This window comes from Heterodontus francisci, chromosome 26 (genome assembly GCF_036365525.1).
Source record: "Heterodontus francisci isolate sHetFra1 chromosome 26, sHetFra1.hap1, whole genome shotgun sequence".
Classification (NCBI taxonomy): domain Eukaryota; kingdom Metazoa; phylum Chordata; class Chondrichthyes; order Heterodontiformes; family Heterodontidae; genus Heterodontus; species Heterodontus francisci.
In genome coordinates, this window is record NC_090396.1 from 69,590,700 (window position 1) to 69,616,995 (window position 26,296).

The window sequence follows — 26,296 nt, forward strand, 5'->3', positions numbered from 1 at the left end:
GTGAGGCACGACCTACCTTTCACAAAACCGTGCTGACTATCGCAAATGAACTTATTCTTTTCAAGATGATTATAAATCCTGTCTCTTATAACCTTTTCCAACATTTTACCCACAACCGAAGTAAGGCTCACAGGTCTATAATTACCAGGGCTGTCTCTACTCCCCTTCTTGAACAAGGGGACAACATTTGCTATCCTCCAGTCCTCCGGCACTACTCCTGTCGACAATGACGACTTAAAGATCAACAACAACGGCTCTGCAATCTCCTCCCTGGCTTCCCAGAGGATCCTAGGATAAATCCCATCTGGCCCAGGGGACTTATCTATTTTCACTCTTTCCAAAATTGCTAACACCTCCTCCTTGTGAATCTCAATCCCATCTAGCCTAGTAGGCTGTATCTCAGTAATCTCCTCGGCAACATTTTCTTTCTCTACTGTAAATACTGACGAAAAATATTCATTTAACGCTTCCCCTATCTCCTCTGATTCCGCACACAACTTCCCACTACTATCCTTGATTGGCCCTAATCTAACTCTAGTCATTCTTTTATTCCTGATATACCTATAGAAAGCCTTAGGGTTTTCCCTGATCCGATCCACCAATGACTTCTCGTGTCCTCTCCTTGCTCTTCTTAGCTCTCCCTTTAGATCCTTCCTGGCTAGCTTGTAGCTCTCAAGCGCCCTAACTGAGCCTTCACGTCTCATCCTAACATAAGCCTTCTTCTTCCTCTTGACAAGCGCTTCAACTTCTTTAGTAAACCACGGCTCCCTCGCACGACAACTTCCTCCCTGCCTCACAGGTACATACTTATCAAGGACACGCAGTAGCTGCTCCTTGAATAAGCTCCACATTTCGATTGTTCCCATCCCCTGCAGTTTCCTTCCCCATCCTATGCATGTCACACTTTGATGGAAATCTGGAAATTTCTCACATTGTGAGGCATTGAGGCACAGGTCAATAACACCAGGAGCAAGCTTAATTAGAACAAAACTGTTCATCTCATTTAGCACTGAGATGAGGTGAATCTTTGGAATTTTCTGCCCCAGAGAGCTGTGGATGCTCAGTTCCTGAGTATACTCAAGGATGTGATCGATTGATATTTGGACTCTAAGGAAATCAAAGGATATGGGGATCGGGCAGGAAAGTGGGGTTGAGGCCAACAATCAGCCATGGTCTTATTCACTTGGAGCACTTCTAGCTTTTGCAGCAACCTGTACCTTTAACACTCGGAAACAACTCTAGATGCTAGATTTTGTAGGAAAAATGAGGAGAGACAATGCAAGCTAAATGGTACAATTTTAAAGGGGTGAAAGAACAGAGAGACCTGGGGGTGTCTGTGCATCAATCTTTGAAGGTGGCAGGACAAGATAACAAAGGAATTAATAAAGCATATGGAATCCTGCGCTTTATAAATTGAGGAATAGAATACAAAAGCCTGGCAGTTGTGCTAAACCTTCACCAAACACTAGTTCAGCTGGTATATTGTGTACAACTATGAGCACTACACTGTAAGAAGGACATGAAGGCTTCAGGGAGGATACAAAGGAGTTTGCTAGAATGGTTCCAGGGATGAGGGATTGCAGTTTATTGATTTATTTAGAGATACAGCACTGAAACAGGCCCTAAAGGCCCACCGAGTCTGTGCCGACCATCAATCACCCATTTATACTGATCCTACATTAATCCCATATTCCTTCCCTCAATTCCCCTATCACCTACCTATACTCGGGGCAATTTATAATGGCCAATTTACCGATCAACCTGCAAGTCTTTGGCTGTGGGAGGAAAACGGAGCACCCGGCAAAAACCCACGCAGTCACAGGGAGAACTTGCAAACTCCGCACAGGCAGTACCCAGAATTGAACCTGGGTCGCTGGAGCTGTGAGGCTGCGGTGCTAACCACTGCGCCGCCTAGTTAAGTGAATAGACTGGAGAAACAGGGCTTGTTCTCCTTAAAGCAGAGAAAGCTAAGGGGAGATTTGATAGAGGAGTTTAAAATCGTGAAGGGTCTAGATAAACTAAATAAAAATAAACTGTTTCCAATGGCTGAAGGTCCAGTAACCAGAGAGGACAGATTTAAGGTGATTAGCAAAAGAACATGAGGCAACATAAAGAAAAACTATTTCAACACAGTCAGTAGTTAGGATGTGGAATGCACTGACTGATAGGGTGGTGGAAACGGATTCAATAATAGCGTACAGAAGGGAATTGGATAAATACTTGAAGGAGAAAAAACTGCAGGGATGTGGGGAAAGAAGGGGGTGGGAGAACTAACTGGATTGTTGTTCGGAAGAGCCAACACCAACTCACTAGGCCAAATAACTTTCTTCCGTGCTGTACTAATCTGTGATTCTATGCTCCACTAGGATCTGTGTCTAATTACTGGGCGGGAGTTAGAAGAAGAGTAAAGCAACATGACTCAAGGATTGAAGAGATATATTCTGAGGAGAGTTTTGAAGATGAGGAACGATGTAGCAGAGCTGAGGTGTTTCGGTAGAACATTCCAGAATGCAGCGTTTTGTAGAAGACTGCTCAACTAATGGTAGGGCAGGGGGAGGGGGAGGCACCCAGCAGACCAGAGTTGTAAGAGCACAGAATACAAGCTGGGACGTAAGTCTAAGAGAGATGAACAAGACAAGGTGGAGCGAGACAACAGAGGGTTTGTAGATGAGAATTTTGAAATCAGAGAACTGGGTTAAGGGAGCCAATGGAGGCCAATGAGGACTAGGTTAATATATGAGTAGGACTTACTATGGATGGATGTGGGCAAAAGTTTTCTGTATGGTTTGGAGTCTTTGAAGAGCGGAGCTTGGGAGGGCAGCAAGTAGATAGGATGCTGGTTGTAGCTTGGGTCAGGTTCAGGTAGGTTCCTGAGGTTGTACATCATCTGTACACCTTCAGTAACCCAGTTGTTCAAGTTCTCTTTTGATATCAGAAAGTTCTTGGAACTGCTTCAGTCCCAATAGTGGCCAATGTAATGTAGTTTGTGAAGAAACTGCTGAACAATCACCAGAAGCAACTCTAACAGCATGGATTTATTTTTCCAAATTAATTAATGGTGTCTGACCTTCTCAATGCCTTCTGAAACCAGGCAAATGGACTAACTGAAGAAGGTGAGGGTAATGTATAGATGAGTCATTTTCTTTAAACATAGTTAGTGAGATCGTAATGTGTTTGGAAAACTGCGAGTGAAAGGGTTTAACATTCAGCTCTTTACCTGTCTGCGGGACTTCCTTTCAAAGAGACAGTATTGGCTAATGATCAGCAGACAAAGCTCATTAATGACCAAAACGCCTCCCCCTTCATTACACACTGTGTGGAGATTAGACTTGCGAAATTCACCCTCTGGAGGAAATCCTAGTTGAGACTAGAATTCAAATTGATAAGCCAGTGGGAACCAAACACTGTAGTATTTAGGCCAAAGGTTACTGATGCTCTCATTGGTCGGCTTTCTTAAAAGGTTTCCTTCATTTGTATGTATATATATCTTTGGCTTTAGTTAACTTCCTTGTATATATAAATGTGCTATCTGTACATTACTTAAACTGGCACTTCGGTACAAACCAATAATTAAATTGCATAATTTAGAGGATGCCATAAATAATAATTGCAATGTTCAGACTGGGTTACAATAGATAGATGTCCTGAGAGATTCACTTACTGCTTCAACTTTATGCCACAAGTCATTGTATTCATCGGAATAATATTTATTTCAAAATAAGATTTAGTTTTTAATTTTCTCAGCACAGGTGAAAGGGCAATAAAGATGATCAGTGATGCAAAACCTCAAGGTATATTATACCAAGTGACTGGTGCTGAGCAATCTCCTATTTATTTTGGCATTGTATTACTCAGGTACAGAGTGGAGCTCCCTCTCCACTGTCCACTTTTTTTTCTGCGAGAAAAATTGCTGGATAAGGTTACCGGAAAGTTCTATTGTATCACCTCACAAAGAGACTTGGACAGAATGGCCACCTTTTCATTAAGCAGATACCTGCGGCCCGATCTAGGCACCTCAGTCCCCAGTATCGCCTGAGAGATAATCTGCACCGCCAGGTGGAGGCCACATTTCCCGGCCCTGGAGTCACAAGGCTGTGGCGGGGGAAGGAGGGGTTATTGCTCAGGTGGGGGGGTTTATTGCGGGGGTTTAGTGCTGAGTTTGGGCAGGGTGTTTTTATTGAGTTTGTTAAGGGTTTATTGCTGGATGGGTTGTTGTGTTTGATGGAGGTTAATTGAGGATGTTTGTTGAGGTGATGGGGTTTATTGAGGCTGTTTATTGAGGGAGGTTAATGCTGAGGATGTTTGTTGCTGAGGTTGATTGAGGTTGTTTGTTGCTGAGTTAGATGTTTATTGATGGGGTTTCTCTGAGGCAGTTTATTGAGTTTGAGGGTTTTTGAGGCTGTTGCCTGAAGCAGTTTCTCTGAGGACATTTACTGAGGCAGTTTGTTGTTGAGGTGGGGGTGTTCTTGAGGTTGTTTATTAAGGCAGGCGGTGTATTGAGTCTGTTTAATACTGAGATTGGGGTTTAATGCTGAGCCTGAGATGGTTTCTCAGAGTTTGCTTATTGAATGGAGTTAATGTTGAATTTGGGGTTTTATTCAGTTTGACAGGGTGTATTGGGGGAATTTAATGCTGAGTTTGAGGGGGTTTAATGCTGGGAATGTTTATTGAGGGGATTTAAATGCTGGAGTTTGGAGGTTTATTACTGAAGTTTATTGAATTTGCTAGACATAGCCTAGGTCTGGTTCGAGAAGGTGCAGACTTGGCTTACATCTGAACCCCTCTCTCGACCTCATAGGCTAATAGAGGAAAGATAAAAGTCTCTATGTCCATGGCCCCAGTCGATTGCAGGAGTTGCCAAAATGTGCTTGCTTGAAGGGGTCACTAATGGGACACCACTCCAGATTTTTTGTGGGGTTTACTCCCTTAGCCTGATAGTTTGGGGTTTATTGAGTAGAGTTTAATGCTGGGATTCCAGTGCTGTCAGTTGTTGTGATGGGGAGGGGAGAGTGGGGAGGCCGCTGCGGGTGGGGCCGTGGCTTAGACCACCTGGGTGATGAGATTCACTGCTGGAACCGCCTCAAGAGGCAGCTGAACCTGCAGAGCGACGAGGCAGTGGCCCAGACCCTCCTGAATGCTGCCTTTAACGATAATATCAGAAGAGTTAAAGGCTAAGGGAGTAACTTCCATAAAAAATCTGGAGTGGAGTTCCATTAGGTGGTTGGTGACCCCTTCAAGCAAGCACATTCTGGCAACTCCTGCAACCGACTGGGGCCACAGACATCGAGACTTTCGTCTTTCCTCTATTAGCCTATGAGATTGAGAGGGGGGGTTCAGATGCAAGCTAAGTCTGCACCTTCTCGAACCAGGCCTAGGCTAAGTCTAGCGCTCATCAAGCAGAGGCGACTTCGCTGGCTCGGTCACATTCACAGGATGGAAGAAGGATGCATTCCTAAGGATATTCTGTAGGGGAGGTAGCCAGAGCCAGAAGACCAGTAGGACGCACAAAGCCATGCTTCAAGGATGCTTGCAAGCGTGACATGAAGGCCCCTAAACATCAGCTGACACTTTATATCCATCCCCGCAGGAGCGGGCTGGTGGCAGGGGGAGGTTGTAAAACTGAGTGGGAGGCAGTGGTGCCATTCCCAATGCCGTCCCGCCCCCGCTGAAATTTTACAAGGAGCGGTGGTGGCAAGGAATGGCCCGCCCACCCCAGACCAAACAAGGCCCTTAGTTGACAAATTAAACACCACTTAAGGGCCTCCTCCTGCCGCCTCTGATATTTTACCAATGGTGGGTGGGTGGCTCAGGTCCGCCAGGATGCCACCTATTAAAACTTGGCAGCCTCCTTGCAGGCTAGGGGCTGTCCTCTTGATCGGGTACCCTGTGTCCCACGTAGGGCCCCCCCACGACCCAACCACCCCCACTACACAACACTACCCCTCCCCCCTCAACCGACACCCCCTTGCCTCGATGGGGCCCTGCCGATTGTCCCCAGCAAGGCCCCAGAGACTTCCCTTGTTTCTGGGCCAGCGAACCTCTTGCTGCTGAAGCTGGATGCCGTCCCAGTGGTGGCCATCGCTCCTGGTGGTGCTGCTGGGACTAAGAGCTGCCGGCCCGTTGATTGGCTAGCAGCTCTTGGAGACGGGACTTCCTGCCTCAGAGAGGTGGAAGTCCTGCCCAAGGACAATTAAGGGCCTGGGGGGGTGGCGTAAAATCCTGGTGTGAATCCCTAGGCCTAGCAGAGGCAGGCTCGCCCCCAACTTTCTGGCTAGTGGGTGGGGCCTCCTGCCCAACGTAAAATTCCGCCCATCGATTTCCACACATGAGAGACACTAGCCAACAACAGAGAGAAATAGCGACATTACCTGTGCGCTGGAATGCACCACCATAACGATCAGTGCCTACAGCAGCTTGACAGTGGGCGCCATTGCCAAAAATAGCACCTCACAACACCTGATAACCACCTCATATGCAGCACTTGAGGCAGAACCTGCCTCTCAGGGATTGTTCTCTTCAGCAAAAGTGTACCGTGTGAAATTATCCCATTGCTGATGGATTTGCTCCGTGTCCATCATCTCATGTAGATGGAAAGATGCTGATGCATTATTCACTATACAAACTATAGGACCAGTCTTATGAACATGTGCTCCTGATGAGAAGTCTCACCTGCCAGAAGCATAAAACAGTGTGTGATTTTGTTAACTTGTCCATTGATTATATTGAATTTTTTTATTGTTAATGGATTAAATACGATAATGAAGAGCAGAATATTTTGTAATATTCACAATTGAATAAATATACTTAAATCAGTTTTGCCATGGGTCAGCTGCAACATTCCACTCCAGCACCTCTTCAGTCATTCATTCACCCTGACTGTACAACAGTATCTAGTGTAACTGCTTCCCAAACTCCTCTCATATCAGACACGTCTACTGGCTTTAAACAGTGACTGTTGCATAGCTACGTGCTTTATTTTACTGTTAGTGGAGCAGTAGCCAGCAGGTTGAGAAAAGATAATGCAGGATGGCAGTAGACATTTAGTTTGGTTTTAGGCCTGAACCTTAGACCTGAAACAGGAGACAATAAGTTTGAATGTTAAGCCTGGATTACAAGTACTGGGTCTCACCATAAACACAGTGTTCATTATCTCTGTTACACTTAACAAACTGGTTCTATACATGTTTCTGTCTTTGTTTTAGTGGAACTAGACCAAAAGCATCTTCCCCAATTACCCTCGGCTTGCTTTGGTCCTAATGTGTCTCATCTATTATGACAGTAAACATACAGTTTTGGTGTGATTGCTGAGTTTGTGCCATAAAAGTATCCACTGTAAGATATAGAATTGGCACACTTGCAAGAATTTAACTGTGGTATTCATTAAATAAAAAGACAAAACAAAAGCAGGACTCTCTGAGATTTTGCTACAGTATATACCGAAGGCCGCATTCCTGTTAAATCATGCCACTGATTGTTAGCAATGTTGTTTAGCAAAGCCAGCACTTCAAAATCTTGTTGTTCCTCCTCAGGGCACCTGGCACAAGCAGCTCTGTCCAGATAAAACCCGCTCAGGGGCAAGATAAGAAAGACTTGCATTCGGATAGCACTATTCACAACCTCAGGACATCCTGAAGTGCTTTCCAGCTTTACGTTTTGAAGTGTAATAACTGTTGCAGTGTAGGAAATACATCAGCTAAGAAAGAAATAGAAGGATATGTTGATGAGGTGAGATGAAGAGGGGTGGGAGGAGGCTCATGTGGAGCATAAACACCAGCACCTGTTGGGCCGAATGGTCTGTTTCCATGCAGTACATTCTGTGTAATACTATCAAACAGGTGGAGGAAAAGTGACGGCATGACATCCCTCTCAAACAATTCTGCAACGATGGGTTAAAACACTGACTTTTCACCCCGGGACCTGATTTAAATCAAGTCGGCAAGGATCCAAGTCTTCCTGTTGGATGTAAAGAGCTCAAGATTAAATGAGTTTAAGAATTGTTTTACCCAGTTCTTAGTGGGCCTCTGTCCACAGCACCAAACTGCTCCTCAGTGCCATTTGGCAATAAATTGGCAGTCTCAGGGAGGCAACAAGGACGGGGGGCTGAGAAGTGGGACAATCTCACTGCTGCAGGAGATAATCTTAAAGTTGATGGAGAGCATGTTATTGGACCAATTGAAAGAAGTTTTACTGTACATCTAAGTTATGTTATACCTGATCTGGTAGTTTTACTCTGTTCCTAATCTATGCTCTGCCTGATCCAGGAACACTGGTGGCAAAAGTGAAAGAATGTTCTGTTCTAAGCACCAACATTTTTCACCTTGATGCACACAAATTCCCGTCAGAAACTCTCCCCACATAGGCTTTTTTGTTTCTTGCACTGTGTTCACAGTCAGTGGCACCACATGAGCTGAGGAATCCTTTAGTCACAGGCAGTACATTTAAGGCAGGAAACTAATGTGCTCAGAGGCGTTGTCTGGGGCTCTTTTTGTTGCCATCTCAGCACCATTCTGAATTTAGCGTAATCTCTCAGTGCATAACAAGAAAAAGAAAGGACTTTCCAGGTGGGCAATCAGGACAACAAAGACCAGATTCAGAAGGATGAGCCAGAGAACCAAGGAGTCGTTAGATGTGGTTTTTATCAAGTCAAATCACAGCACAGTTTAGCTGTAGAATTGACAGCAGAATGTAACCAGAGGGTTCAAGGAGATTAATAACATAACGATGCTGAGAGGTGTCTGGGAACATGGTTTTTTAAGACGGTCATGATTACAAACATTTTTAAAACGCAACATTAAGCCAAATTTTACAAAATAACAACAAAACTAGTGTTATGACCTGGTGAGAAAGAGGTCTCGGCTTCCCTTTTAGCCTTCATCTGGTCTTACTGTAATATAAATTTAATTTTAAACACACCCTGTTTTTAGCTCGCCCTTGGTGAATCCTTGTTCACTGCTTTCCAATTATAAGGCAAAGAAACCAGCACAAACAGGCTTTCTTAGGTTTAAAGAAGAAAAGTTGAAATTTATTAAACTTAAACTTGAACTCGGTTAACACTTATGGATACACACCGCGCCCCACTCTAGCATGCATACATGATACACACATGTAATAGAGACAGAAAAGAACAGAAGAAAAATAAAGTGGAAAGGTTTGAGGCACTATGAGTTGTTGTTACGGTTCATCGAGCTCACAGTAGAGTCTTTGATTGTAGGTAGATCTTGCTTTTCGTGGGGGCACAATATTCTTCTTAAATCTTGTTCGCTGTAGGAGACTTTTCTCTCTTGGGGTTCATGAGTCTTCAGTGGGTTCAGCGGCTTGTCAGAAAGAGATGGGAGCAGACAGGAGACCTTCTCAGTCTAGGAGCAAACAGCTTTCTGCCCAAACTGTTTGTACAAATTCAAAAAACTCAGGTTGCCCAGCAGGTTAGTGATGTGACTAGCTGGTTTGACCATGTAATAAGTCAAGTTTGTGTATTCAGCCATCTTAGCAGTCAACCTGGAATGCGAGCTCCCCTACCTTCAACGTCTGGTGATCAAAAGTCCATTGTGGGTTGAATGTGTCAGGGAATGGCTGCTTTGTCCTTCCAAACACTGTTAATATCCAAATGTCTTTTCCAGCCATGGCTGATCTATTTAACAAGTTCTTTCTTAACTCCAATAACAGTTTAAAATCCATATTCATGACAAAATTAATGTGGCAGGTGGGGGCTAGCATGACACCTCCACACGCAGTGGAATGAAATGCGATTTGAGAGAAAAATGTAAGATACAGACAAACCCATGCATTTCTCTCATTCATTCCCATTCATTCATAAATCCTAAACCTTATTACAGCATGTCTTCTCTTCATGCAGATGCTGCTTTAATTGCCACCTTTTGGCATCCCAATAAACGTGTTTTTTTGGGGGAAGTTTCTTTTCCATTTGCCTGTTTCTGCCTAGGGTCTTTGTTCCTGCGGAGGTTTTTTTTTAAAAAGAGTCATTGGTGGGTGGGTCTATCCTGAACTCTCTCTCAATGCTTTGCTGAGTCATGCAAAGACTTTTGACTTCAGGTGATGGGTGGTTCGCTTTTTTTCTGACTGTGGGGGAGGATTCTTTGCTAATCTCCGCTTTGTCCCAAATACACTCCTGCCTGCAGGTATTTGTGCAGACTGTACTGCACTCCCCTGTGGCACTCCGACTAGGTGAGGCATCACCCTCATGGTTTCTCTGCCCCCTAGAGGTCTTTCTTTGCCTCTGCAGGTTCCTGTAAATGCTGTTAGCAACTCTGATGGCGTGCTTCTATTGTTTTCATTTACATAGGAGGATGTGGGGTCTAACTTTTCACATTTTTCGGGTTGGCTGACTGTACGGTAGGGGTTTTCATCTGGGATTCCTCCCGTACTTCCTTGAATCTGCCCTCTTAATCACTTTTTTCCCTTCCCTGTCTAAACTTTTGCCAGCCTTATGCCTGCCTGTTCCTTTTTGTTCTCAGCGGGGGTCCCTTACAGTTCACCAGCCCTCTGCAGGAGGGTCCTCCTAACACCAGTGCAGGACTTGGGGGTGCAGATTTCACTGTAGGTTGGGGTTTCCCCTCAACCTAGCACATATGGCAACTGCAGCAGTACTCCACCACATCTTTGTGGAGTTTTGGCCAGTCAAACTGCTGTCTTATGCAGGCTTTGGTCTTTCGTATACCGACATGGACAGCCACTGTAGTCTCGTGGGCCCTTCTTAATATTTATCTCCATTACCTCTGCTGCACCACTAACTAGCGCACTACTGCCCACTCCTTGCTCTCAGGTCTGTGAGGAGAACTCCATTTCCTCATCAGTACCTCATTCTTTAAATAGAAGCAATCTATTCCCTCAGCTAGGGAAAATCCATTTAATTAATTCTCTGGGTCTCCTAACTTTCAAAAGAAAGTCTTGGACAGGCAGACCTCATGGTCATCTGCCTGCAGTACCAATGCAGTCTCTTCTGGGGAAGCTGGTTTAATCATGGCCTGATCCACTACACATTCAGGGAAACTGCAGGGGTCCGTCTCCCGCAATTGCCCTGTATCTCTGACTTCCTGCGGTCTTTCTTTCACTACTGGGGGGGCTACCATCTTCACCTCCGCCAGATCATTACCCAGGAGCGGGTCAACCCCATCCACAGGCAAATTAGAGACAATCCCTACGGTCACCCGTCCTGAAACTAGGTCGCATTCCAGGTGCACCTGATGTACAGGTACAGGCATACACTGCCCTCCAATACCATTCACCACCATTCTGGTGTTCACTGCCCTCTCTGGGGGAAAGGTCAGGCCTATTCCCAGTAGAAGGGATCTAGTGGCCCCGGTGTACCTGGAAGCACTATGGGCTTGCTTGCCCCACTCGAGGGGTATGGGGTAACTCTCCCCTTAGACACAAAACCCTGATAACCCCCAGCAACCCTATTAAATGTTCCTGCACTTGCAGCGGTAGACTTCCTGGGTCTCACTCTTACTGCAGTTAAAGCCACAGCTTGTTCTGCTGTGCTTTCCATCAGGTTCCCTTCTTCACTGAGCGAGTATGCCCTGATTAACCCTACATGTTTTCCCTTTAGTTTCCAGCAGTCAGCTCTTAAATCCCCTGTTTTATTACAATGGAAGCATACAGGTGGCCAGGTCTCACTCTTGCTCACAGCACCTTCCTTTTTGGTTAGAGGAGGGTCCCCTGTGTCTCCTGCTTTCCTTTCTCTCCCAGGACTGCTTAGGCTCCTATCACCTTCCCACCCTTTGTCCTTTTCGGATTTATGGGGGTGACTTGGAAAGGTTCTCCCCTGGGAAACCGACTTATAAATTAAAGCAAATTCATCAGCCAGGACAGCCACTTGCCGGGCTCTCTGGACCCGCTGCTTCTCTACATGGGTCTTTATGGATAGTGGGAGAGAGTGTTTAAATTCCTCTAACAGAATTACTTCTCTGGGATTCTCATAGCTGAGCTGTACTTTAAGAGCCCTCAGCCACTGGTCAAAAGCCAGCTGCTTACTTCTTTCAGACTCCAGATAAGCTTGCTTCTTGAGGGTTATAAACTTTTGGCGATAGGCGTCTGGTACTAATTCATATGCGCCAAGGATAGCATTTTTGGTCAGTTCATAATTTGATGAACTCTCATCTGGCAACAGGGAATAAACCTCATGGGCTTTCCCAGTTAGCTTGCTTTGTAGTAAAAGAGGCCAGGTTTTAGCTGCCTTGCCGGTTTCTCAAAGGGCACAAAAAATGCTTCTACATCCTCCTCATTGAATTTTGGAATTAGTTGAGCTAGTTTTAATAATTTTGTACCCAGCCCTGAATTACACTCCTCCATATTGGCCATCCTTTCACTGAGGTTACTCTGTCGCCCCTAGTTAACTCAAGCTGCTTCAACTCTCACCCTTGGCATTCCTTCCGGAATATTCTTTCTCTCTCCCGCTCCTCAAGTTCAAGTTTCCTCTGTTCCAATTGTATCTTTGCTAACAATACCCTGTCGGAGTCTGCTTCTAACCCTGTTTCTGCTTCTTCAGATTTAAGGGAAAAATGGTTGGCCACTAGCCTGAGGAGTTCAAACTTCCTAGCCTTGCTGCTTGCAGTGATCCCACACTGCTCAGCCATTGTCCTCGACTCCTCCATAGACAGTGCTTTTAACTTATCCCAAGTTACTTCACCCTGGTTTGGAGAGTTACTAGCTTCAATTGCAGACATGTTAGTAGTATTCAAGTACACACAACCACAAGAAAATCTGTATTGAAATCTTGCTCTTTTTTGATTGGGAACAATTTGGCTTCCCACTTCCAATTTCTCATTTGTCTGTGGGTCAATTCTGGATGCTAGTACCCAAACGACCTGGTGAGAAAGAGGCCTAAGCTTCCCTTTCAGCCTTCACCTGGTCTTACTGTAATATAAATGTCATTTTAAATACGCTGTGTTTTTAGCTCGCCCTTAGTTCACCGCTTTCCAATTATAAGGCAAAGAAACAAGCACAAACAGACTTTCTTAGATTTAGTTTAGTTTAGTTTAGTGATACAGCACTGAAACAGGCCCTTCGGCCCACCGAGTCTGTGCCGACCATCAACCACCCATTTATACTAATCCTACACTAATTCCATATTCCTACCACATCCCCACCTGTCCCTATATTTCCCTACCACCTACCTATACTAGGGGCAATTTACAATGGCCAATTAACCTATCAACCAGCAAGTCTTTTGGCTGTGGGAGGAAACCGGAGCACCCGGAGGAAACCCACGCAGACACAGGGAGAACTTGCAAACTGCACACAGGCAGCACCCAGAATTGAACCCGGGTCGTTGGAGCTGTGAGGCTGCAGTGCTAACCACTACACCACTTAAAGAAGAAAAGTTGAAATTTATTAAACTTAAACTCGAATTCAGTTAACGCATATGGATACATGCCACGCCCCAGGCTAGCACGTGATACACACATGCAAATAGAGACAGAAAAGAACAAAAGAAAAATAAAGTGGAAAGGTTTGAGGCAATATCTGAAGAGTTGTTGTTACAGTTCTTCGAGATTACTGTAGAGTCCTTGATTGTAGGTAGATCTTGATTTTTGTTGGGGCCCAGTGTTGTTCTTAAACCTTGTTCACTGTAGGAGACTTTTTTCTCTTGGGGTTTATGTGTCTTCAGTGGATTCAGAGGCTTGTGAGAATGGGAGCCAACAGGAGAGTTCTGCTCAGTCCAGGAGCAAACAGCTTTCTGCCCAAACTGTTTGCCCAGCAGGTTAGTCATGTGATTAGCTGGTTTAACCATGTCCGTTTGTGTATTCGGCCATCTTAGCAGTCAACCTGGAATGCGACCTCCCCCACCTTCAACGTCTGGTGATCAAAAGTCCATTGTGGGTTGAATGTGTCAGGGAATGGCTGCTTTGTCCTTCCAAACACTGTCTGTTAATATCCAAATGTCTTTTCCAGCCACGGCTGATCTGTTGTTCTTCTTCTTCTTCTTCGTCACAAGAGACAATGGGTAAGCGCCTAGAGGTGGTCACTGGTTTGTGAAGCAGCGCCTGGAGTGGCTCTTAAGGCCAATTCTAGAGTGACAGACTCTTCCACAGGCGCTGCAGATAAAATTGGCTGTCGGGGCTGTTACACAGTTGGCTCTCTCCTTGTGCTTCTGTCTTTTTTCCTGACAACTGCTAAGTCTCTTCGACTCGCCATTCTTTAGCTCCGCCTTTATGGCTGCCCGCCAACTCTGCCGATCACTATCAACTGACTCCCACGACTTGTGGTCAATGTCACAGGACTTCATGTCGCGTTTGCAGACGTCTTTAAAGTGGAGATTTGGATCGCCAGTGGGCCTGATACCAGTGACGAGCTCGCTGTACAATGCGTCCTTGGGATCCTGCCATCTTCCATGCGGCTCACATGGCCAAGCCATCTCAAGCGCCGCTGAGTCAGTAGTGTGTATATGCTGGGGATGTTGGCCGCCTCGAGGACTTCTGCGTTGGAGATACGGTCCTGCCACCTGGTGCCAAGGATTCTCCGGAGACAGCAAAGATGGAATGAGTTGAGACGTCACTCTTGGCTGACATACGTTGTCCACGCCTCGCTGCCATAGAGCAAGGTCCTGAGGACACAGGCTTGATACACTCGGACTTTTGTGTTCCGTGTCAGTGCGCCATTTTCCCACACCCACTTGGCCAGTCTGGACATAGCAGCGGACGCCTTTCCCATGCGCTTGTTGATTTCTGCATCAAGAGACAGGTTACTGGTGATAGTTGAGCCTAGGTAGGTGAATTCTTGAACCACTTCCAAAGTGTGGTCGCCGATATTGATGGCTGGAGCATTTCTGATGTCCTTGATGTTCGTTTTCTTGAGGCTGATGGTTAGGCCAAATTCCAAACTCCAGTAACAGTTTAAAATCTATGTTCATGGCAAAATTAATATGCCTCATTCTTGGCAGGTGGGGGCCTAGCATGACACTAGATTGAATGTGGCTCTCTGGTGCATTTTGAAGTTTCCCCAACAGCCCAGCTACAGGAATTTTTGATGTTTTAAGAACAAACACAGAGAATGGTTCATAATTATTATGTGCACAGCCTTGATTATGCTAAATCATGGTGTTATGACTCCAGCTTTCCAAAGACACTGGGAAACTTTTCAGATGAACTAATCACAAGCCACGCAGAAAGAAAATACTCTGTTCTTAGTAAGTGTGCAGTTGGTAATCATTCAGTGCTTGGATTTTTGTGTGTAACTGAATTCCGATATCGATCTTGGTTCCCAATTTTTTCCCTCAAATGAAGCACCAATCCATCCTTCCTATGAGACTCTAAACCAAGGCTCCGTCTGCCCTCTCAGGTGAACATAAAAGATCCCGTGGCATTATTTCAAGGAAGATCAGGGAAGTTCTCCCTGGTGTCCTGACCAATATTTATCTCTCAACCCACATCACTAAAACAGATTATCTAGCCACTATCACATTGTTGTTTGTGGGACCTTGCTCTGCACAAATTGGCTTCGGCGTTACAATGATTGCATTTCAGCGGTTCTTCATTGGCTATGGAGCACTTTGGGGTATCCTGAAGGTGTGAAAGGCACTAAAATAGATTCTTTTCTTTTACTGGGGTAAAGTTCCACAGACACATAAGGATGCTCCAGTACCTTGCCCAAGTTGCCATTCTTCATTTGTGACCCTAGAAATAGTATCAGCAGGCTGTTTGACTGTGATAGACATCACATGCAATCTGTGCGTGCACCCGCGTGTACACACACACCACATATTTATATATATATACATATATCCAGCAAGAGAGAAAGTCACTCAACTGCATTCAGGAGTGGGAACTCTGGCTGATTTTCTGAGCCCCAGGATGAGTGGCACTGAAACCAATTGTAGCAACCCTGATTTCCCAGATAAGATCAGCGAACTCACCAGAGGCCTAGAATCATATTTGTGACCGTCTTTGTTTTATGATGCAGTATAACACTGTAGAGTGCAATTTAACCCACTGAATCATAAGCAGAACTGTATAGTGGAGGTACAGCATGCTGTACAATGGAATGTTAGCATGTGAGTTTAAGCCTCTGATTGTCCAACTATGTGGCAAATTGTAACCTTTGGGTTTACTGGTGCCAAATATTTCCCCACAGAGAGGGAGGGACAATCAGACTCGAGCCACAGTGCTGCTCTTCAACCCAGTTTACACTTGCACAACCCCCACTGATGTGATCAGCACTTATTGAGATCCAGCAACATGTCACCTTCAGCACTATCAGTGTGGGATTTAATATGTATTACAGGGAGAAGGAGAATGAGAGCAAAATGGAACATAATGTGCAGAGGACGGCACAGTGGCGCAGTGGTTAGCACCGCAGCCTCACAGCTCCAGCCACCCGGGTTCAATTCTGGGTACTGCCTGTGTGGAGTTTGCAAGTTCTCCCTGTGACTGCGTGGGTTTTCGCCGGGTGCTCCAGTTTCCTCCTACAGCCAAAGACTTGCAGGTTAATAGGTAAATTGGCCATTGTAAATTACCCCTAGTATAGGTAGGTGATAGGGGAATATAGGGACAGGCGGGGATGTGGTAGGAATGTAGGAATAGTATAAATGTGTGGTTGATGGTTGGCATAGACTCGGTGGGCCGAAGGGCCTGTTTCAGTGCTGTATCTATAAATAAATAAATAAAACCTTGCCTTTGGATCCTACAGTTCTGAACAAGGAATGGCTTGCAGCAGCTGTTTCCTCATTGTGGCTTCTTCACAAAGTATCTGCTTCCCTTAAATTAGTTACTTACTTGGAAATGTGGCATCAAAAGGAAATGTGAGCACAATAGTGATCCTGATTGGTTGAAGCTACTTTTGAAGCGTGGGAAAGGATTCCTGCTTGCACCAAACTGTTCAAGCTTGGCAGCAGTCATCTATGTCAGCTAACTACAAGAATCTGGCAATTCAACTGTGGTCAGTGGATAGTGCTGTCACTTCTGAGTCAGTAGGTGGTAGGTTACCTCCTGCCCCAGACACTGAGCACATAATAATACAGATTGGCATCCAGTGCATCACTGAGGAAGACCTGCAGTGTCGGAGGTGCTGTCTTTCGGATGAGACCTTAAACCTGTTTGCCCTCTTGGGTGGTTGTAAAAGATTCGCAGCACTATTTTGAAGAAGAGCTAGGGAGTTCTTTCTGGTGCCCTGGCCAATATTTATCCCTCAACCAGCATCAATTTTCTAGTGATTTATCTCATTGGTGTTTGTGGGAACTTGCTGTGTTTCCTATAACACCGACACTTCAAAAATGCTTCATTGGCTGTAAATTGCTTTGGGATGTCTTGAGATAATGAAAGGCGCTATATAAACGCAAGTTCTTTCTTCTAGAAAATGTTTACTATTTTGGAAAGGTACAGTTGAAAATAGTGGATTTTTGTTTCCATACATTGAAAAGTTTAAAATTGCAGTGGACCAAGCAGGTATTTTACATGTTGGACTGTATTGTGGCAATCACTTGATGTCAAGAGGACACGATGCCTATTTTATTGTATATGTGGAAAGCACTATAGCTTAGAAATGTACGCTGCCGATATTAGTAGACAAACGTTAAATGCATTCTCATAGCATTCCACTGCACAATATCTTAGTGGAGTTGTTAATCAATTTAAATAAAAGGGTTATGGCCTGTGTGTAAATATAAAACAAAGGAACATCATGTGAACATGTTAAGAACGTCAATAAGATCAAGGCTGAATTTCTACATCAACTCCAATTTCCTCCCCTATATCCATATACCTTAATGTCCAAAAGTCTATCATTTCCAGTCTTGAATAAACTCAGTGACTGAGCATCCCGAGCCTCTGGGCTAAAGAATTCCAAAAATTCACAACTTGTCAATTGAAGAAAATTCTCCTCATCTCAGTAGTAAATGGCCGACCCCTTATTTTAAGATTATAACCCCAAATACTAGACTCTCAGCATCTACCCTGTAAACCCTTCTAAGAATTTTTTACTTTTCAATGAAATCACCTCTCATTCTTCTGAGCTCCAAAGAGTATAGACCCATTCTACTCAAACTCACCTCAGGACAACCCTCTAATCCCAGGAATCAACTTTTGTTGCAGCTCCTCTAAGGCAAGTACAGAATATATCCTTCCTTAGGTAAGGAAACCAAACTGTACACTGTCCAGGGGGACAGTAGCACAGTGGCAATGTTACTGAACACTGAATCCAGAGACCCAGACTAATGCACCAGAGACACGAGTTCAAATCCCATCATGGCAGCTGAAGGAATTTAATTCCAGTGAATTAATAAATCTGGAATGAAATGCCAGTCTCATTAATAATGATTATGAAACTACTGGAATGTCGTAAAACTTCATCCAGTTCACTGATGTCCTTCAGGGAAGGAAATCCGCCATCCTTACCCGGTATGGCCTACATGTGACTTCAGACCTACACCAATGTTGTTGACTCTTAACTGAAATGGCCCAGCAAGCCGATCAGTTATAGGTGGCTCACCACCACCTGCTCAAGGGTAATTAGGGATGGACAATAAATGCTGACCTTTCCAGCAATGCTCATATCCCAAGAGCGATTTTTAAAAAAAGCTCCAGGTGTGATCTCACCAAAGTCCTATATAATTGCAACAAGATTTCTTTTATACTGCAACCCCCTTGCAATAAAGGCTAACATATCATTTGCCTTCCTAATTGCTTGCTGTAGCTGCATGTTCGTACAAACATCATCATTTGTGCTGTGCTGCTCTGGGGGGATTCTCAGAACTGGTTGCACAATTGTCCACGAGGCATAGTGGGAATGGCTGTTGGGTCACCCTCACACCCCCCTTGATGCTTGGTTTTTCACATCAGTGTTGGTGGCGTAATCACTTGGCCAGTTTCCGTTGAGGCAAACACATTTCATGCTGCCCCTTCATTTAAATAATTTCTACATGTGGCTCAGAGCTGCTGGCTGGCTGTACACATAATGGGGGCCTAATAGCATGTGAGGTTAGCATGAGTTCTAGTTAGTCTCCAGCCTCTTAAAGGGAAGCTGCACTGCTTCACAGGAGGCTATTGAATACCATTGATGCAACTGCAGCCAGGTGAGGTGGAAAACCAGGACAGAAAGAAGGTTCTGTCGTTCATGGATTCGGCACTGCAGGCCGTCGTCATGAAGGTGGACAGGAGGAGGGAGGCCATATTTCCATGTGAGGCCAGGAAGTCCTCGTGGATCATCCTCCAAAGAGTGGGAGCAGGTGGCCGTGGAGGTCAATTCCTGGAATCCATTCCCAAGGACCTGGCAGCAGTGCTGGAAGAAGTTTAATGACCTCATGCGGGTGGTCAAGGTCAGTGAATGCATCATCACATGACATCTACACCACACCCCAGCCTCTAATGCTGCTCAATGCACCACACCCCCATCACTCACCCAGCAGCAGTCCCTGGCACTCAGAACTCACAATTAACATTCAGATACTCCATCTCACCCTCACACACATTGCAATGATGCCAGCCTCATCCCCACCTCTTGCTGCACCCACAAATCTCCAGCTATTCAACTATGGCAGGCACATCACCCTATCACAGCGCTACACAATCAGTGACATTCTGCCTTATCTCTTGCAGGACAAGGTGATACATAAAGGAAGGGAGCAGCAGAAAACAGCAGGGGTCAGGCACACATTCATCTGCTGAGCCTGACGGAGGAGATGCTCCGAATCATGGGGCTAGCTGCAACAGAGCCCATAGCAGCTGGTGTTGCAGAGACCATCCAGAATGATGGTATGTTACTGCCTTATTGCCCTTCTCAACTCCCACCTCACCCTCATCCTGCTATCTGGCATGATGTGCAAGTTGCAGCTGGTGTGACGATGGACCTCTTGCTTTACAACCCACCCCCCCACCTCCCTACACCAATCTTCCCCGTTCTGATTTCAGAAAGCAAAGATACCCACCTGCCCAGCCACAGCACACCCAGGATAAAGAGAGAGAGCAAACTCACACCAGTAATGAGGAAGCACCGTCACCTGATATGACAGTCACAGCCACCACTGACACTGCACATACTCAGAGGCTAATGTAGTCAGGATCAGCATGTAGTGAGTCACCGGGCACGAGTGGGCTGCAGCCAGGCCAGGGGGAAAGAGTAGCGTGTGTGCCAGCCTCGGAGGGGAGGTTGCACACAAGTTCTGTTACATGGGACTCATGGGGACCTCGATGGTTTAGATAGTTTAGAGATACAGCACTGAAACAGGCCCTTCGGCCCACCGAGTCTGTGCTGACCATCAACCACCCATTTTATACTAATCCTACACTAATCCCATGTTCCTACCACATCCCCACCTGTCCCTATATTTCCCTACCACCTACCTATACTAGGGGCAATTTATAATGGCCAATTTACCTATCAACCTGCAAGTCTTTTGGCATGTGGGAGGAAACCGGAGCACCCGGAGGAAACCCACGCAGACACAGGGAGAACTTGCAAACTCCTCACAGGCAGTACCCAGAATTGAACCCGGGTTGCTGGAGCTGTGAGGCTGCGGTGCTAACCACTGCGCCACTGTGCCGCCCTATGGCATCCAGGAGAATGCTGATGAATATGCACACCAAGATGCTTGGTGCATTTTAAGCCTGCAACACAGCCTTCTGTCACTGTCAAGGAGCATGGAGGAGACTACCTCCATCATGGCAGATGGCATCGTGCAGAGCTTGGAGCCCATCCTTTCCAACTGATGACCAACTCCATGACAGCTCTGCAGACCCAGCCATGATGCAGAGACTGGTGACCGTTGTCTCAGTTGCCATCGCAGTGCAGGCAGAAGACATCCAATGTCTCAGTGCTGCAGTGGAAGCTCAGACAGAGGTTATGAGATCCATGCTTGCTGCCATGCAGGCTCAGACTGCTGCCATTATGGTTGTGGATCTCAGTGGTCAAAGCAGCTTGCAGGCTCTTGTGGCAGTCCAGCAATCTGTCCTCCAGCAGATTACTAGGATTGCTGAAGTGCTGCCCTGTGGGAGTGGCACCAAGGAGCATGAACCTGCTGTCCTCTCTCAGGATGGCAGTGTTTGTGCTCCTACATTGCCATCCCACCAGTGCTCCTGCTGTTGCCTATCACCCAGCCAGCCCAGACTGCTGCCACCCATGCCATGGTAATACAGTCCGAAGCCAGGCCTCAAAGCCCAGAGCTGCTTGAGGGCGTCCTGCAAGGCCATCTACAGTCTCCTTCAATAAAAGTCAGTAGCCTTCCACCAGACACGCTGCAGCCACTGGAGTAGCAATGCTTAGGAGCATATGGACAGACAAAGGCACCCACAAGACAGGCGCTAAGGGAATTCACAAAGGTGAATAGTTCATTTCTGTTTTTATACTTAGATGTGGTGTTGGATAAAGTTGTTAATGTGGGTGGCTTTCCTTGTTGGAATGGAGTACTGGGATACTGGGAAGCTGTGATGGGGCGTCTCAGAAGTAAAAATTGGAAACGGTGGTTAAGGGAGGTTTTATTCAAAGCGGAGTCTGCGAAGGTGCTCTCTGATAGAAAAGGGGTCCAGGATGCAATGCATCCTCCCTGCCTCCTCCACTTCCTCCTCCTCCTCCTCTTCCTGAGGTGGTCTCTGCATTCTTGAAGGCAATAGCTGTGCCCTCATGGTGGCCATGTTATAGAGAACGCAGCAGATCACCATGAACTTCAAAACCTGCTCCAGTGTGTAATGGAATCCTTTCCCCGAGCAGTCAAAGCAATGAAACCATTGCCTGAGCAACCCAATTGTCTGCTCAACAATGTTTCTTGTGGCGCTCCTTATACACCCACTGTCCTCGCATGGTCGGATGGCAGAAGGGGGTCATCAGCCACGTGTACAGGGTACACCAAGGCCTTTGTCCCTGAGGAGCCATCCTCAGGTACTCCATGGAGGCCCGAAGCTGGTGGGTACGGCTGACTGGTGCAGGATGAATGCATCGTGCTGCTGCCTGGATTGAGGGTATTCGCCAACCTGATGTATTGAGAGTGATCGTGCACCAACTGTACGTTTATAGACTGGTAGCCCTTGCAGTTCCAGTCCCTTTCCCCATGACATGAGACAGAACCACAGGCATGCAGTCAATGGCACCTTGGCACCATAGGGAATCCCACTATCCTGGCGAAGCCGCATGCCACCTCACCCCGCTTGTCCCTGCTGAGGGAGAAAACAATATACTTTCCTCTTCTGGAATAGCTGACCTCTGCGACCCTTCTGCCGCATGCACAGCACACCTCACACCCACATTATCACCCTTCCCAACATGGGGGCACCAGGTGGGCCACGCCGGAAGAGTGGGCAGCGCCATTTGTTTCATTCAGTGCTTCTGGCTACAGAGCCCAATTTCACCCCATAGTCATCTCGGAGCAATGCTGTTATTGCAAGTTAAAAGCTAACCATAGCTTTTTATTTCTTTTTGTGAGTACAATATTAAGTGGATGTGACTGAAATCGGTACAATGAATACACTTAGAAGCAGTTTCCCAATTCCTGTGTAACATTGCACTGTGACATCAGAGTACTGCCTCCTACAGGGATTGTTCCATCAGATATATCTTCGAGTGACAAACTTTAACAGTTAGTCTTACTTTTGCTTAACAGTTAGTGGTCTTACTGGTAATAAAACATATTTGCAGATTGCATTGTTTTCTCTGATTGCTGTGATAAACCAAGGAGATTAAGTTTTTTTATTATTTTATTTAGAGCACCTTTTTTCTTTCTGTTTTCTGTGTTTTATCTCTCACATCGTTTGCCATTTGCCAACTAAAAGACCTGGCAGGGTTGAGGAGGTATTCAAAAGTTAACTCCACTGATCAGTTTGAAGTCCCTCCCTCTTAGGAAAGTTTTTTTTTCCTCAGGGTTTGTTAAGAGCAGGCTGGAACTGGCTGCAAGATGTTGCCATGTTTGTGTGCAATCATTAACTCAGCTCCCTCGCACTACAATTCATAGAAATTCTGTACTGTTCCTCGTCTAAGGGAAACCATCTCTGGAGAGCTGTAGAGGGTTGAAGAAATTCCCACACCGAGCAGGGGAGAAAGGGAAACAATTTGAGAAGCACGAGAAAAAATGTGGTTTTTGGACAGCTTTGAAAACTCAGGGGAAGAACAAGGCTGAGGAGTTTAGAGAGAAACTTGCAGGTGGTAGGACTTAAGGTAAACCAAAGAATTCCCATGCATTGGAAGGGAACTGAGAGGAAATCATACCAGAGAAATGTGTTCAGCATCTGGCAATAGATGGAAGAGACATCTTTCCTCCTTTCAGATGCTCATTAAAACTTTCCTCTCTGGTCATCTGCCTTAATATCTCCTTATATGGCTTCGTCAAAGCTTGCTTTATAATGCTTCCGTGAAGCATCTTGGGTCAACTTATAAAGGTGCCATATAAATACAAGTTGTTGTTGAGCTATTAGAATATTTTACAGATAAGTTTTTTTGATCTTGTTTTGATGGGAATCAGATCCGTGGCTTTTCCACTTGTGTGGCTTGGCCTAAAGTGCTTTAAAAAGATGCAGAGCAGGCTGACTGGGAAGAAATAAATGAGCAGAAAGCTAAAAGCTGCCCCTGAGAAATTGAGTTTGGGTTAATAAGTCAGATTTTTGGGATTACCTTTCTTGCCCCAAAATAGAAGTTGATTGGATGGTTTTGAACATAGGAAAAGCATCAACACTCACACTGTCCACACAGACAGTATAACCTCCTGGATGATCTTTCCCCACCCCACCCCCAGTTGACACTTTGGCTCAGTGGGTGGCACCCTCGCCTCTGAGTTAGAGGTCATGAGTTTAAGACCCACTCCAGAGACTTGAGCACAAAAGCTAGGCTGGTACTCCCAGCATCAGTACTGAGGGAGTGCTGCGCTGATGCAGGTGCCATTTTTCAGACGAGGTTAAACTGAGACCCCCATCTGCCCACGTAGGTGGCTGTAAAAGATCCCATGGTACTATGCAAAGAATAGCAGGAGAGTCTTCCCTGGTGTCCTGGACAATATTTATCCATCAGCCCACATTGTTAGAACATATTATCTGGTCATTATCTCATTGCTATTTATGGGAGCTTGGTGTGCATAAATTGACTGCCACATTTCCAACATTACAACAGTGACTACACTTCAAAAGTATTTCATTGGCTGTAAAGTGCTTTGGATGGCCTGAGGTTGTGAAAGGTGCGGCATACATGCAAGTCAATCTTTCTCTTGAGAAATTCCTCCCCAATTTCAGGCTCCAGCAGACCCTTTGGTTACCCGTAACACATTACTCAGCAGTCCCACCCAGCACACTTCAGTATCCTCCTCCCTCAGCAACTTATCATGTTCCTTCTTAAAGGACCCATATTTACCACACCCATCAAATTATACTTAAAGGGACATTATCTGTCAGTAGATAATTACCACCTGGTGGCAAGCACTGCCACGTTAGACAGCTGTGGCAAGTTCAGACGCTGTATCTGCTGCAGTAGGAGCCTCTTTGATTTATTTTTATTTGAAATCGTGGCTTTCCCTCAGGTTACAAATATTAAGGAGCAGTAGGTAGAGCTGGTGATGTAGTGATGTCATGAGATTCCATTTTTGTAGTCTTGTCTATAAACAAGCAGAATGTGTTGTGTTACGACCGGGACGGGAGGAGTGCACTGTTAATTCAGTCCCACTTCTTCACAGGTCACAACATATATTTAAATTTTCCCACTTACCGAAACAGTCAATCAGATACTCTATTTTTCCCCAGAATAAAGCACACCAACCAGATTTTTTTAATATACAACAAAGTTATCAGTTTATTATAAACTAAGTTTTAACCAATAAGGAAGTAAAACATATATTCAAATTGAAATGCTAAAGCCCCTTATTTGTCCTAGCCCTCACCCACACATACATACACATCCGGTTAACCTGGAAAAAAGGGATTTTTGTTTACACATGTTACAAAGAAATAGAAGTAATAAATAAAACACTTAGGCTGAAAAGAAGGTATGGAAGTCCTTTGTTTTGGTGAGGTGTCCCAAAGGCGAATAGGCAGCTGTCAATGGGATCTTCTTAGAACAGTTCCAGGTGATGTTGATGATCAGTCTGGGTAGGCTTCCAAGAGATGCAGCACAGAAAGCTCCAGTCAGGTTTTAGAGCAGGAAGCAACAACAAGGATTTTCTTAGGTCTTATAGCAGCAATGTAGCAGTCAAGGTTTCTTCAAATACAGGAGGAAATAGTAAACACATTTGATACAGGAATTCTTCAAAGGTGCAAAGATTTGTTTAAGAGAGAAAGAGATCAGCTGTCTTCTCCTGGCAGGCACGCAGCAACTGTTTTTCTGTTTTCAGGTCAAACACCAACTGGCTTTTTTAACAGTTCAAAATGAAACTAAAACTGTTCAGCTGCAAGTCACTTGACAACCATAAATCTTGGCTTGTCACTCCTCTGCAACCCAAAACAGCTCCTGCTGTTTTTACTTGAAAACAGATGCCTTCCAGTAAGACTTGTTTACCAGTCAAACCTTCTGTTGTCCTTCCTTTTTTTAAAAACACAAAGTTCAGCAATCTCCAGATGCCTCAATGTCCATAATTTAAATATAAGTTCTTAAAACATACTTTACAAAAGAAACAGAAGCAATCTCGTAACAGTCGTCAGACCCTGAGAGGATTTTCATTGCTCCACCACTGACAGCTGTGTCTTTAGCTGCCTGGGCCTGAACCTACACCAGCAGTGCACAGTTACTGCAGTGTGTACCATCTACAAGAGACACAGCAGCAACTCGCCAAGTCTTCTTCAACAACATCTTCCAAACTCTATCGCCTGAAGGACAAGGCAGCAGGAACATGGAACACCACCACTTGGAAATAAATCACCATTTCTTCATCGTCGTTGGGTCAAAATCCTGGAACTTCCTGCCTAACAGCACTATGGGTATACCTACACCACATGGACTGCAGCGGTTCAAGAAGGTGGCTCACCACCACCTCCTCGAGGGCAACTAAGGATGGGTAGTAAATGCTGGACTTGTCAGTGATGCTCCCATTCCCATGAACGAATAAAAAAGAAAATTCCCTCCCTAAACCTCTCTACCTCTCTCCTCCTTTGTCACTTCTTAAAATTTTGAACAAGCTTTTAGTCACCTGTCCTAACATCTCTTTATGCAGCTCGATGTCAAAATCCTGTCTGATTACGCTCCTGTGAAGCACAGTTGGACATTTCTGTTATGGTAACTTTGCTATATAAATGCAAGTTTTTGTTGTTAGTTGTGTGCCAGCCCAGATCTTCCAGTTGATCTTCATTTGGGCAGCAATTCTCTTCCTCCCAGTGTCTGTCAAACACCCCCTCTTTTGCCATTTATTAAGGGACAGAGCTCTATTTCTGCAGCTTTTTTTTGAGAC

General features: G+C 45.3%; 1 protein-coding gene across 6 annotated transcripts in view; it reads left to right on the top strand.

Annotated features, from left to right (window-relative positions):
* cep112 (centrosomal protein 112) overlaps window positions 1-26,296 on the top strand; it is a 669,222-nt gene that overhangs the window by 635,112 nt on the left and 7,814 nt on the right. The window lies entirely within an intron of this gene.